Genomic DNA, 11,753 nt, shown 5'->3' with positions numbered 1-11,753 from the left:
GTATGATAGAATGAATGTAAAACTAATGTTCCCCCATGTAAACTATCACACAATAAAAAAAAAAAAGGTGAAATTCATATAACAAAATTAATAATTTTAAAGTGCACATACAGTGGCATTTAGAACAGTCACAATGTTAAAAAAAACTACCATTTCTGTCAAGTTCCAAAACATTTTTATTGTCCCTAAAGGAAACTTTACTCATTAAGCAATAACTCCTGCCACTAACTCCAACAGTCACCAATCTGTATTCTGTCTCTACGGATTCTGATAGTTTTTGTTTATTTTCTTGGAGTGTTTCTATGAAAAGACAGCCCTTGGAGTTATGTATCCTGCCATTTTCATTGTCATGGCTAGCCAAAACATTCTTTAAACTAGGCATTTGTAGCATCCTTTTTAAAATGCGCTGATTCAATATATTAGTTTATTAAGGAATGAATTTGGACTCTTTTTTTGTTGGCACTCCAAGTAGGCCAAACACTCTAGAGAAGATTTTATGTTATACTAAAAGACGTAGACGTGAAGTCAGAGAGACAAGCTTTACAGGAACAATGGTCATGACACAATGACCCTGGGCTCCCTAATGAGGGTATAGTTTAAAGAAGCCGAAGCAGACAGCAATAAGGTTAGCAACTCTTCTTACTTTAAGGGTGGCGCTGCGGGCTAATGTGTCAGATTGCAAAGCTGTTTGAACTGCAAGGTTGGTGGTTCAAGCTCACCAGTTGCTCCTTGGAAACCCTATACAGAGTCACTATGGGTCAGAATCGACTCAATGGCACTTAACAACAACAACCTTCTAATATTTATTCTTCCACACAAAAAGGGAGGTTTGCATATAATTTCTATCCTCCATATGGGTAGAGAAGGAGAGAGTGTTTTTCATTCCTTTATAAACATTTTAACTTCTAAAAAATGAATAACTAAGATGCATTATTTACTAAATCACCATTCCTGGCTAGGTCCCGGATATATAAGAACACACACACATGAACTCATGCACATGCTATATATGAGGCACTGGTGGCTCAGTGGTAGATTTCTTGCCTTCTGTGTGGAATACTTGGCTCCATTTCCAACAACAATAACTAACCAATCTGCTCTAGACCCTGGTTGGTATAAATGATTAATGTGCTTACTGTTAAATGGATGGTTAAAAGTTCGGGCACCCAGAGGTACCCTGGAAGAAAGCCAAGGCAATTTGCTTCTAAAGGCCCAGACTCTGAAAATTTTATGGAGTACAGCCCTCCGCTGGCACACATGGGTTGCCGTGAGGAAGAGTTGCCTTGATGGGAACTGGTTTTTGCTTTTTTGGTTTTACTCTTCTCTAGCATTGAGTCCTGGTGTGACGCTGTAGAATAAGCAGTGGACCACAATGTTTATTTGAATCTCAAGGCTGGACGTTCAAACGTTCCTTGGAAAACCTATACAGGGTCCCTATAGTTGGATTCGACTCAATGACACAACAAGCACAGTTTCAGTTCTAGATATGATTCTCAGAGATGCAGAAGAGTCAAATTCAATTTTTACAGATGAACAGAAACTAGGTAGCTTTCTATTTGTTCAAGAATAGAAACAAAAACCAAAAAATCAGACAAACTATTGGTGTTAGTTGGTGATCTGCTTGCTCCTCACCACCTCACCTCTTTTTGATCTGTCAGTAAATTGCTGTTGCTAACTGCATCCCCTACACAATGGGATTGGGCTGTAGTGATCCACAGGGTTGATTTGTCAGATGTAGATTAACAGCCCTTTCTTCCTACTATGCCGTAGTTTGGAAACCTTGCTGAAGCCTGTTTGGCATAGCCTCCATTGGAACCAACTCAATGACACTTAGCAACAGCAACAGTAACAGATGGGTGGTGGCTGAGTTTGAGGAGCCTTGAGTCTCTCATGCTGCCCCTCTGTTAGCACATAGTCCTGCTGAAAAAAACTTTGGTGTAGACAGAGCAACTTCCACTTTCTACAGCAGAAAGTCAGCTCAACGACCAATTCCCTAATACAAAATACTCTTTCTGATATGAAAAGTTTCGTTAGCTCTGCACTTAGCAGTCCATCTTGGGTCATACCAATTCTTAGTGTATCATCAAGCTCCTTTGCCAAAATGGGAAAATGGTGTTTGGGATCATGAGAGCCTGTGATTGTTAGGTTTTGTGTCAATTTAGCTGGGTCTGGATTCTTAGTGGTTTAGCAGTTGTTGTTGTTGTTAACTACCATTGAGTTGTTTCTGACTACAGTGACCCTGTCTAGGGTTTCCCAGGAAACCCTATGAGTTGCTATGAGTCAGAAGTGGGCACACTTAACAACAAAATGATGTCAAGGAAGCTGGAGGCAATCTACAGGATTAGGTTACATCTTCCTTTGAGATTTAAAAGGAGGGAGAAGTGAGTAGAAGGGACCTACTGCCACCCAAACAGAAGAGCTGGGAGTGGAGAGCATTTTTTTGGACCTGGGTCTCTGTATTGTGAAGCTCCTAGATTCAGACGGAGATTGATGCCAAGATATATGGAGGACTACTGGGCCTATAGACGGTGAAAGGAGACAAGGACCTTTCCCCAGCTGACAGAGAGAGAAAGTCTTCCCTAAAGTCGACACTTTGAATTTGGACTTTAGATACAGCCTTCACATGGTGAGAGAATAAATTTCTGGTTGTTAAAGCCATCCACTTATGGTATTCTGTTAAAGCAGCACTAGATAACTAAGAACCGTTTGTTGTAATGACAACTAGGTAACACAGAGCAAATTCAATACAATTGTTGTTAAGTGCCGTTCAGTTGATTCTGACTCATAGCAACCTTGTATTGAGTTTCCAAGGAGCACTTGGTAGGTTTGAACCAGGGATTATGAGCAGATGCATCATACAGTTTTATTTATCGTATCTAAAGTGAGTATATCTCTAAAAGATAAGAATACACTGAATGAGTAGTACAAATGACAAATATTTAGTCAATTCTTACCACATGTCAAGCAGCATGTTAAACACTTTGCACAGAATAGTTCATTTAATCATGACAATAAGCCCAAGAGGCAGTTAGTATTATTATCTGCATTATGAGTGAAGAAACTGAGGCACAGAAAGACTACAAACTTTTTCAGGGTCACACTGCTAAGTTTAAGCCAGGTTAGCTCTGGCTCTGAGTTCAGAGGGAAAACTATCTCACGTAAATACTTAGTAAAATAAATTAGACTAAAAAATAATATATGGGATGAACGTGTGTGACATTTTTTGTTCCTCTGGATTAATATGCATATCCAGCTGCTCCTTTTGAACCTTATAAGGTACACTAGCGGCTTTGTCTTTATGCAAAGTTAATTGGTACGTATGAATAGTAAGATTAGATAATAAAATTACCCAGCTCCGGCTGCACAGTAGGATATTATTGTAAAATACAAGTATATATCATGCACTTGATAAAAGATATGATTTATAAGACATTCTTCCAACAAATAGTTACAGAAAACTTCACCCTAGTGTTGTTGTTAAGTGCCATCGAGTCAATTTCCACCCATAGCGACCCTGTATCGGGTTTCCAAGGAGCAGCTGGTGAGCTTGAACCGCTGACCTTGCAGTTAAAACAACTTTACAGTCTGATGCATTAGCCCACAGCACCACACCAGGACACCCTAGTGTACTTCACCCTAAATCCTTGTTTGCGCTAATAAATAAATATTAAGTTTCCATATATTATTATGCTTCAAAGTGTTAGGAAACGAATTTCTACTGACCTGACTCTTTAGATTAACTCATGTCTGTTAAAATGGTGAACATGAGCTGATTAGATTAAAGTTACCCCAAGAAGCCAGTGAAATAAAATGGGTGTACTTCTAGGGCTCACAACTCTGTTCTTACTTATATAGCACAGGGTTGGGGCTTGCCTTGTTTTCCTGTTCCAAAAGGGGGAGCAAGAAGCATGGTCCCAGACTCCTGAGAGTCCCAAGACATTTTCCTTCCAAGGGAGAACAGGCCCAGATGAGGGAAAGAAGAACACTTCCTACCTGGCACAGGCTGACTCAGACTAAGACTTTCTCAAGATAAATTCATACGTATTGCCCATTTCAACATAGTTACAAAAAAAGGGGTAAATAATTCAAAAATATTGAAAAGAAAATACACCTTGATAATCCAGTTTTCTCATTTCACAGCTGATAAAGCTGAGTCCAAATGACATGTGACTTTACTTTAAATAATCTCCCAAATTCTTCAAAATATCTCCCTTCTTTAACACTACAAAAAAGACGTTTCTATATAATTGCATTTTTATGGACATTTTTTGTTCTTTTTTTTGGAACGTCTACTTACTATTCATTTTATATGATGTGTGCCGTTTATGTATTACTCTAAGCCCATGAATTTTCCATGTTAATGGCAAAACTGAATTGTGATTAACATACATAATGTGCAGTAGTTCAACTTTTCGATATTTGTAATGTTCTTCAAATTTCTTTCTTAAATACAGTGATGGTGCAGCTATGAGCATCTTATGCTGTACCTTCTGTTATTATCTCCTTCATATAATTTTATGAAGATGAACAAGTGTTTTTAGGTTGAAAATTTTGGTAAGTTTTATGACTTTCATTGCATATTGCTCCATTCTTTTCCAAAAAGACACTGACAATTTACACAATTACATTTAAGTCTGAATATCCAAAATTCCTTGTCTCTTTTAACAGTAAGCTTCTTCTATATGCTATTATCCTCTACATTTCTAGGGGGAATATGACTATGATTTCCAATTAATAGTCATGACTTTCTAGATGATTCTATTAAAGTTGAATTATATTTTAATTAAGATTTTTGCATCTGTTTTTATAAGTGATATTATTTGTTTGGAGTTCTGGTGTAGTACTGAACTGCTAACCACAAGGCCGGTGGTTCAAACCCACCAGACTTTTCACTCCTTGGAAAGTCTATATAGGGTCGCTATGAATCAGAAACTATGTATCCCTTAACAACAACAAAGTTATTTGTTTAAGTGTCTGTTTCGCATGCATTTTACTCTGAAACCATACTCAATCTACCTCATCTAATAAACTAGGGAACCTTTCCAAGTCTGCAACAGTGGCCTCTTCCATATTTAATCACATTCCTGTCTTCAAATCTCAATGGTGTCCCATTATTTTTTATATATAATCCAAATCTTTAGTCTATATAGTCTTTATCTGACTGGCCATTCATGCCTCATATACTCTCGTGATGCACTTACTGATGAAGGTATAAAAAACTGCAGCCTCCAATATGGATTATATCTGAACATACAGAAAGCAAAATTCTTATAACTGGATCAATAAATAATATGAGAATTGGCAAACAAACTGAAGTTAGCAAGGATTTCATTCTTCTTGCCTCAACAACGTCCAAGGAAGCAATAGTCAAGAAGTCAAATATACTGTATTGTATATAGTATTTCCATACAATGGATTGTTGTTGTTAAGTGCCAACAAATCAGTTCCGAAACATAGTGACCCTGTGTAGGGTTTCCGAGCAGCAGCTGGTAAGCTTGAACTGCAGACACCTTGTGGGTCAAACCAACCTTGTGGTCAGCATTACAGCAGGATTCCTCATATGCATACAAAATCTTGACAATAAAAAAGGAAGACAGAGGAAGAGTTGACATAATTGAATTGTGCTGTTAATGAAGAATCCTGAACATAACATGAACTGTGAGAAAAACAATCAGATTCCTCCTTGGGAAAGCACAACCCGAATTCTCCTCAGAAACAAGGATGGTGAGACTGTCTCACTTACCTTGGGCATGTCATCGGGAGATTAGAGGCGGAAAAGGACATGGTGCTTGGCGAAGAGAAACAGAGGGGGATCCTCAACGCGATGAACTGACATAGTGACTGCCACAGTGGGCTCCAAAAGAGCAAAAGTTGCATAGCTGGCACCAGACTGGGCAGCATGCTGGTATACAGTAACCTGTTACTAATCAGCCAACTTGATGGCACCCAGCAACAGAAAAGGAATACAACTCCTTTGGTTATGGACTTATCCTTTGATTTCTTCTAACTTTGCCTGAAATGATGCAGTTCCTATGGCTTTTAATTATTCTCTAGTCTATCAGATTTACCATCCTACTTTAGTAGAAATTGTTTTATCATTATAAAAACAATTTGGTTGAAGTACATCCTCAATACATTTATAATCACCTTTAAATTACAGAAAACACCATTCTTTTCTACTAATAAAAAATATTATGTCAAATGATAAAGAATGATAATGTTGGTAGAATAGGAATTTCTTTAGCTATATACATATATGTAGACTAGGGATCTCTGGTAGCGTAGTGGTTACGAATCGGGCTGCGAACCTTAAGGCCAGCAGTTCGAAACTACCAGCCGCTCTGTGGGAGAATGATGAGGCGTTCTGCTCCCGTAAAGATTTACAGCCTCGGAAACCCTGTACAGGGTCGCTATGGGTCGGAACCGACTCGAAGGCACTTAACAACAACAACAATATGGAGATTATCATCAGCTTTGAATAAACTCTTCTTCCAGAATACCAATTACAAATGGAAATTATTTTTCATTTACTAAAAGCCTTAAGTTCCATATGCCTGATAGGTACTTTTATAGAAAAAGAGAGTATTGCTAGACACTGTTCTAAGCACTTTCTATGTATAAACCCCTTTAGTCCCCACAACACTTCTCTGAATGATTGCATAGTGGAAGGAAAACAGCTCGTAAAGTTTTTTAATGTGTTCTTTCTGACCCTATGTAGTCCACAGCTATTCCATTACTTACTTATTCCGTAACTGTCTGTCTTCCAGTTTTCTCTAGTCTCTTGGTTTAGGTGTCCAAAGTGTCTACAGCGAATGGAGTTTGATTTTGAAAGTTAATCATGCCATAAAACATGAGAATTTAGGGGTAGGGTGTTTAAAGAGATGATTGTGGAAAGGAGGACATGTTTAGGAGACAAATCTGGTTGGGCATGCACAGAAGACACACGCCAAACCAGAAGACTTTAGGATAATTTGAATCTAACGAAACAAGTGGAAAAGCAGAAAATACAGAGATGTTGTGGTCTTTGCTACATATTCCTGCTTGAGATCTCAGAAGAGGGGCATGATTTTTCATTTTATCAAGGTATTTAAAGGACTTTACCCATTCCATTACATAAGGTTTTCGATTGAGTCAAATATTTTAACTCAGCAATTCTGATGAATTTTCAGCAGTGGACTCAGAAAGTTAGTATGGATATGTCTTTGTGACGTCTTCTATTTTATGTTATGAGCATTAAGGAGTATTTACCAAACACAGATTTTATTAAGTCTACTTTTTATATTACTCCTCTAGAGTACATGGTGACATAAATCTTTTAAACTTTTATTAAATTCAAGAAACTGTGGTAAACACTACATAGAAAAGATGTGTAAGAACAGGTCCTAGTCTTTGGTTTCTAGTCTAGTAGGGCACTGTGTACACAGTAGCAAGTCTGCAAACTCCTGAGACAAAGAATGCATACTTAATGATGACCTGAAAGAAAATTTTTGCTTTCATAGTTTTCTACAGTCCAGCAGTGGTGGTGGTGTGCTGTGGAGTTGGCTCCGACTCATAGTGACCCTGTGTAGGGTTTCTGAGGCTGTCAATCTTTATGGGAGCAGAAACCCTCATCTTTCTCCCATGGGAACAGCTGGTAGTTTTGAGCTGCTGACCTTGGGGCTAGTAGCCCGATGCATATTCACTATGCTACCAGAGTTCCTTACAGTCCAGTAGAGAGGGCAAATATTGAACAAGAATTCTGAGTAAGATGAGCTGGCTAGTGAGGGAGATTTAACTCAGTGACAGATATTAGTAATGTTTTACAATCTGAATCCATTGAAAGGGGTGTTCCTATGATACAACATGAGAAATCACAAAATGCTGCAAAATTTCATTCCTTTACATGTCTGAGTAATATTCCATTGTGTGGAAATATTACATACAAGTATAATATGTCATTTTCCTAACTGTTGCGTCTACGGACATTGATAGTTAATTCAAGGAGAACGAAATCCTTGGTAACTACATTTATTATGACATTGTTTACTGAAACAGTTAAAAAAAATTTTGTTTTCTCTATGTTCAGATGTAATACAGCTCAAAAAATCTGTAGTCTTTTACTTTTATCAGTAAAGTAGTTTTCATTTCCAGCAAGCAGTATTGTGACATCAGCATAGTACAAGTTGCTAATGAGTCTTCCTCCGATACTGATGCCACGTTCTTTATATAATTCAGCTTCTGGGATTTTTAGCTCAGCATATAGATTGAAGAAGTACGATAAAAGAACACAATCCTGACAGGTATCTTTCCTGATTTTAATTCATTTTCAGTATCCCCTTGTTCTGTTCAAATGACTACCTCTTGGTCTATGCACAGGCTTTGCATGAGCACAATTAAGTGCTCTGGAATTCCCATTCTTTTGCGATGCTATCTATAACTTAATATAATCCAAACAAATGCCTTCTAATAGTCAATAAAATACAGGTAAACATCTTTGGTATTCTCTGCTTTTGGCCAAGGTCCATGTGACCTCAGCAATGATATTCCTCAATATACATCCTCTTCTGAATCCAGCTGAGCTTCTGGCAGTTCTCTGTCAATGGGCAGCTATTACAATTTTTGAATGATCTTCAACACAATTTTGCTAACCTGTGATATCAACGATATTGTTAGATAATTTTTTGCATTGTTTGATCACCTTTACTTGGAATGTTCTACACCTATAGAACACTCCCCTGAAGTTTTCCTGCTTTCATTTTTATCTATTTCTAGGATAGATTCTAAATGATCACCTAAGGATGTTTTATAGGAGGAAAGAGACACAGAAAAGAAGTAAATCGATGGGGTAAGAAACTTGGAAGGAGGAAAGAATGATTTACTATAGAATTGTTTAGCTCCCACCATTTGGTGTCAAGTTAATTGCCTCTCAAACTTCTAATTCAAATGAATCTGGTTATATGCCCTACAATAAAATGTGGAGTTATTGAAAAGTAGTAGGCTGCATACTTACATTTTCTTGTTCCTTCCTCTCTTACCCTTAATTGTTGTTGTTGTTGTTAAGTACCATGGAGTCAGTTCCTACTCATAGTGACCCTTCACAGGGTTTCCAAGAGTGCAAATCTTTACGGGTTCAGAAAGCCTCACCTTTCTCCCGTGGCACAGCTGGTAGTTTCGAACTGCCAACCTTGAGGTTAGCAGCCCAATTCGTAACCACGACGCTATCAGAGCCCCTTAATTACCCTTAATTAGACCCTTCAAATATCATGACAGCATCCAGGTTAAATCCTATATCAGGATTATTATTTTCCTTGTGGTGAAGGTTAAGAAGTGCCACCAAGTTGGTACCGACTCATCGTGAACCTATATAGGGTTTCAGAGGAGCAGCTGGTGGGTTTGAACTACTGGTCTTGGGGTTCACAGTTCAGTGATTACCCTACAGTACCACACTAGGACTCCCTATATACAATAAAATTTTTATTCACCTTTATTCTAAATCTTTTTAGTAATCACACCTAGATAAAAAAAGCTTAGGCACTCCCATTTGTTGATTTGCTACAAATCTGGTTTGTTAACACACCTCTGGTTTTTTTTTTTTTTAAATAACAAACTTAAATAGTCCCACCCTGATAGTTACATAACCCTGTAGTGCATAGAAACAGTCTAAAACTTAAAAACAGAGATTTCTGTCAGAGTAGAGATCTTTGGTGTCAACCTTTATTTTTAAAACAGAGATAAACTTCTCACTTTGAAATGTGTGTTCAGTGGTTTTTAATATACTCACACAGTTGTGCAACCATCATCATTGCCTGAATCCAGAGTTTTTTCATGGTTCCGATAGGAAAGCCTGCAACCATTAAACAGCCATTCCCCTTTCCTGTCTTCACCCCAGTCCCTCATGAGCATTACTCTACTTTCTGTCTCCAAGCTTTGGTAGCGTAATGGTTACGAATTGGGATGCGAACCACAAGGTCAGCAGTTTGAAACTACCAGCAGTTCCATGGGAGAAAGATGGGCTTTCTGCTCCCGTAACAATTTACAGCTTCAGAAACCCGGTACAGGGTCGCTATGAGTTGGAACTGACTCCACGGCACATAACAACAACAAGATAAGTCAGACTAATGCCATCATATATTACGTGGCTTTTTCTGGCTGGCTTCTTTTACTCAGCATGTTTTCCAGGTTCATCTATACGGTAGCATGGATTGGTATTTCATTTCTTTCTAATGGGTGAATAGCGTAGTGGTTACGAATTGGGCTGCAAACCACAAAGTAAGCAGTTAGAAACTACCAGCTGCTCCGCGGGAGAAAGATGAGGCTTTCTGCTCCCGTAAAGATTTACAGCCTTGGAAACCCTGTTCAGGGTCACTATGGGTCGGAACCGACTCGACAGCATTTAACAACAACAACAACAACAATATCCCCTTGTTCTGTTTGAAAGGAGCCTCAGGAGTGTAATGGTTAAAGTGGTCAGCTGCCAAATGCAAAGTTGGTAGTTTGAATGTACCAGCTTCACTGTGGGAATGCTATGGGCAGTTCTAGTCTGTTCTTTAGGCTCACAATGTGTTGTTGTCTACCTAATGGTAGTGGGTTTGGCCCTGTTTGAACTCTAATTTATTTTATCTATTCATCAGTTAATAAGTATTTATTTCCACGTTTTGGTTATTATGAATAATGCTACTATGAACATTATTCATATGTGTAGGTTTTCTTGTGGATATATGTTATTCTTATTCTATATTTAAAAGTAAAATTGCTAATTAAACCAAAAAAAGTAGAACTGCTGGGTTATATGGTAACTCCATGTTTAAATTTTTGAAGGCTTGCCAAAGTGATTTTCAAAGTAGCCGCATCATTTTATATTCTCACCAGCAATTTATGAAGGTTTGAGTTTCCCTAAATCCTCACCAACACGTTTTATCTTATCCATTACAGTGATCTATCTGACTTAGGGTTCTCTAGAGACACAGATTGATACGCACGCACATAAGGGGACTTGAAAAAGTTAATGAAAAAATTCCATGATCTTTACACTCCGTTTTTCCATAAACTTTTTGAAGCTCCCTAGTGTGCATGTGTATATACTCATATACACATACTACATATTTTTTCTACTTCAAATCAATGACTTGTGTTTGTAGCACAAGGAAACTAAGACACCACCCTAGTAGGTGTGATACGATACATAGCTCATGATTTTGATTTGCATTTTTGTAATGACTAATTACGCTGAGCATCTTTTCATGTGCATATTGCCATTTGGATATCTTCTTTGGAGCAATCAATGTCTCTTCAAGTTCTTTTTCAATCTTTAAAATGGGTTATTTCTTTTTATTACGTCATAGAAGTTCTCTATATATTCTGATTACTAGTTCCTTATCAGACAAAGATTTGTAAACATTATCTTTCATTCTATACTTCCATTTTCTTGGTAGTGTCCTTTGAAGCACAGAAGTTTCTTAAATTTTCATAAAACTTTAACTTTTATCTGATTTTTTTCTTTGTTGCTTGGTTTTTCGTATCATAAAAAAGGGCTTCAATTCCATGATCTTTTCATTGTTTTTCCATGAACATTTTGAAATCCCTTCATATTTGAATAGGATCCTTCTTTTGATACATAATATGTTAACAGTTTTAGTTTTTTGTTACATTAATGCCTATTATTCTTTATTATCTTTTGTGATTGGAAGATTCACTGGGCAAATTATTGAATGATGCAGAATGCATCAAGAAAAGATGGAAGGAATACACAGAGTCATTGTACCAAAAGGAAATGG

The 11,753-nt window shown here is 37.6% G+C and overlaps 1 protein-coding gene across 1 annotated transcript in view; it reads right to left on the bottom strand.

Moving 5' to 3' along the window:
• The window catches only part of EXOC6B (exocyst complex component 6B), an 859,602-nt gene that overhangs the window by 172,171 nt on the left and 675,678 nt on the right, over positions 1–11,753 (bottom strand). The gene's annotated exons all lie outside the window — the stretch shown is intronic.

This window comes from Chrysochloris asiatica, unplaced genomic scaffold (genome assembly GCF_000296735.1).
Source record: "Chrysochloris asiatica unplaced genomic scaffold, ChrAsi1.0 scaffold00052, whole genome shotgun sequence".
Classification (NCBI taxonomy): Eukaryota; Metazoa; Chordata; class Mammalia; order Afrosoricida; family Chrysochloridae; genus Chrysochloris; species Chrysochloris asiatica.
This window is presented reverse-complemented; position numbering and strand designations above follow the sequence as displayed.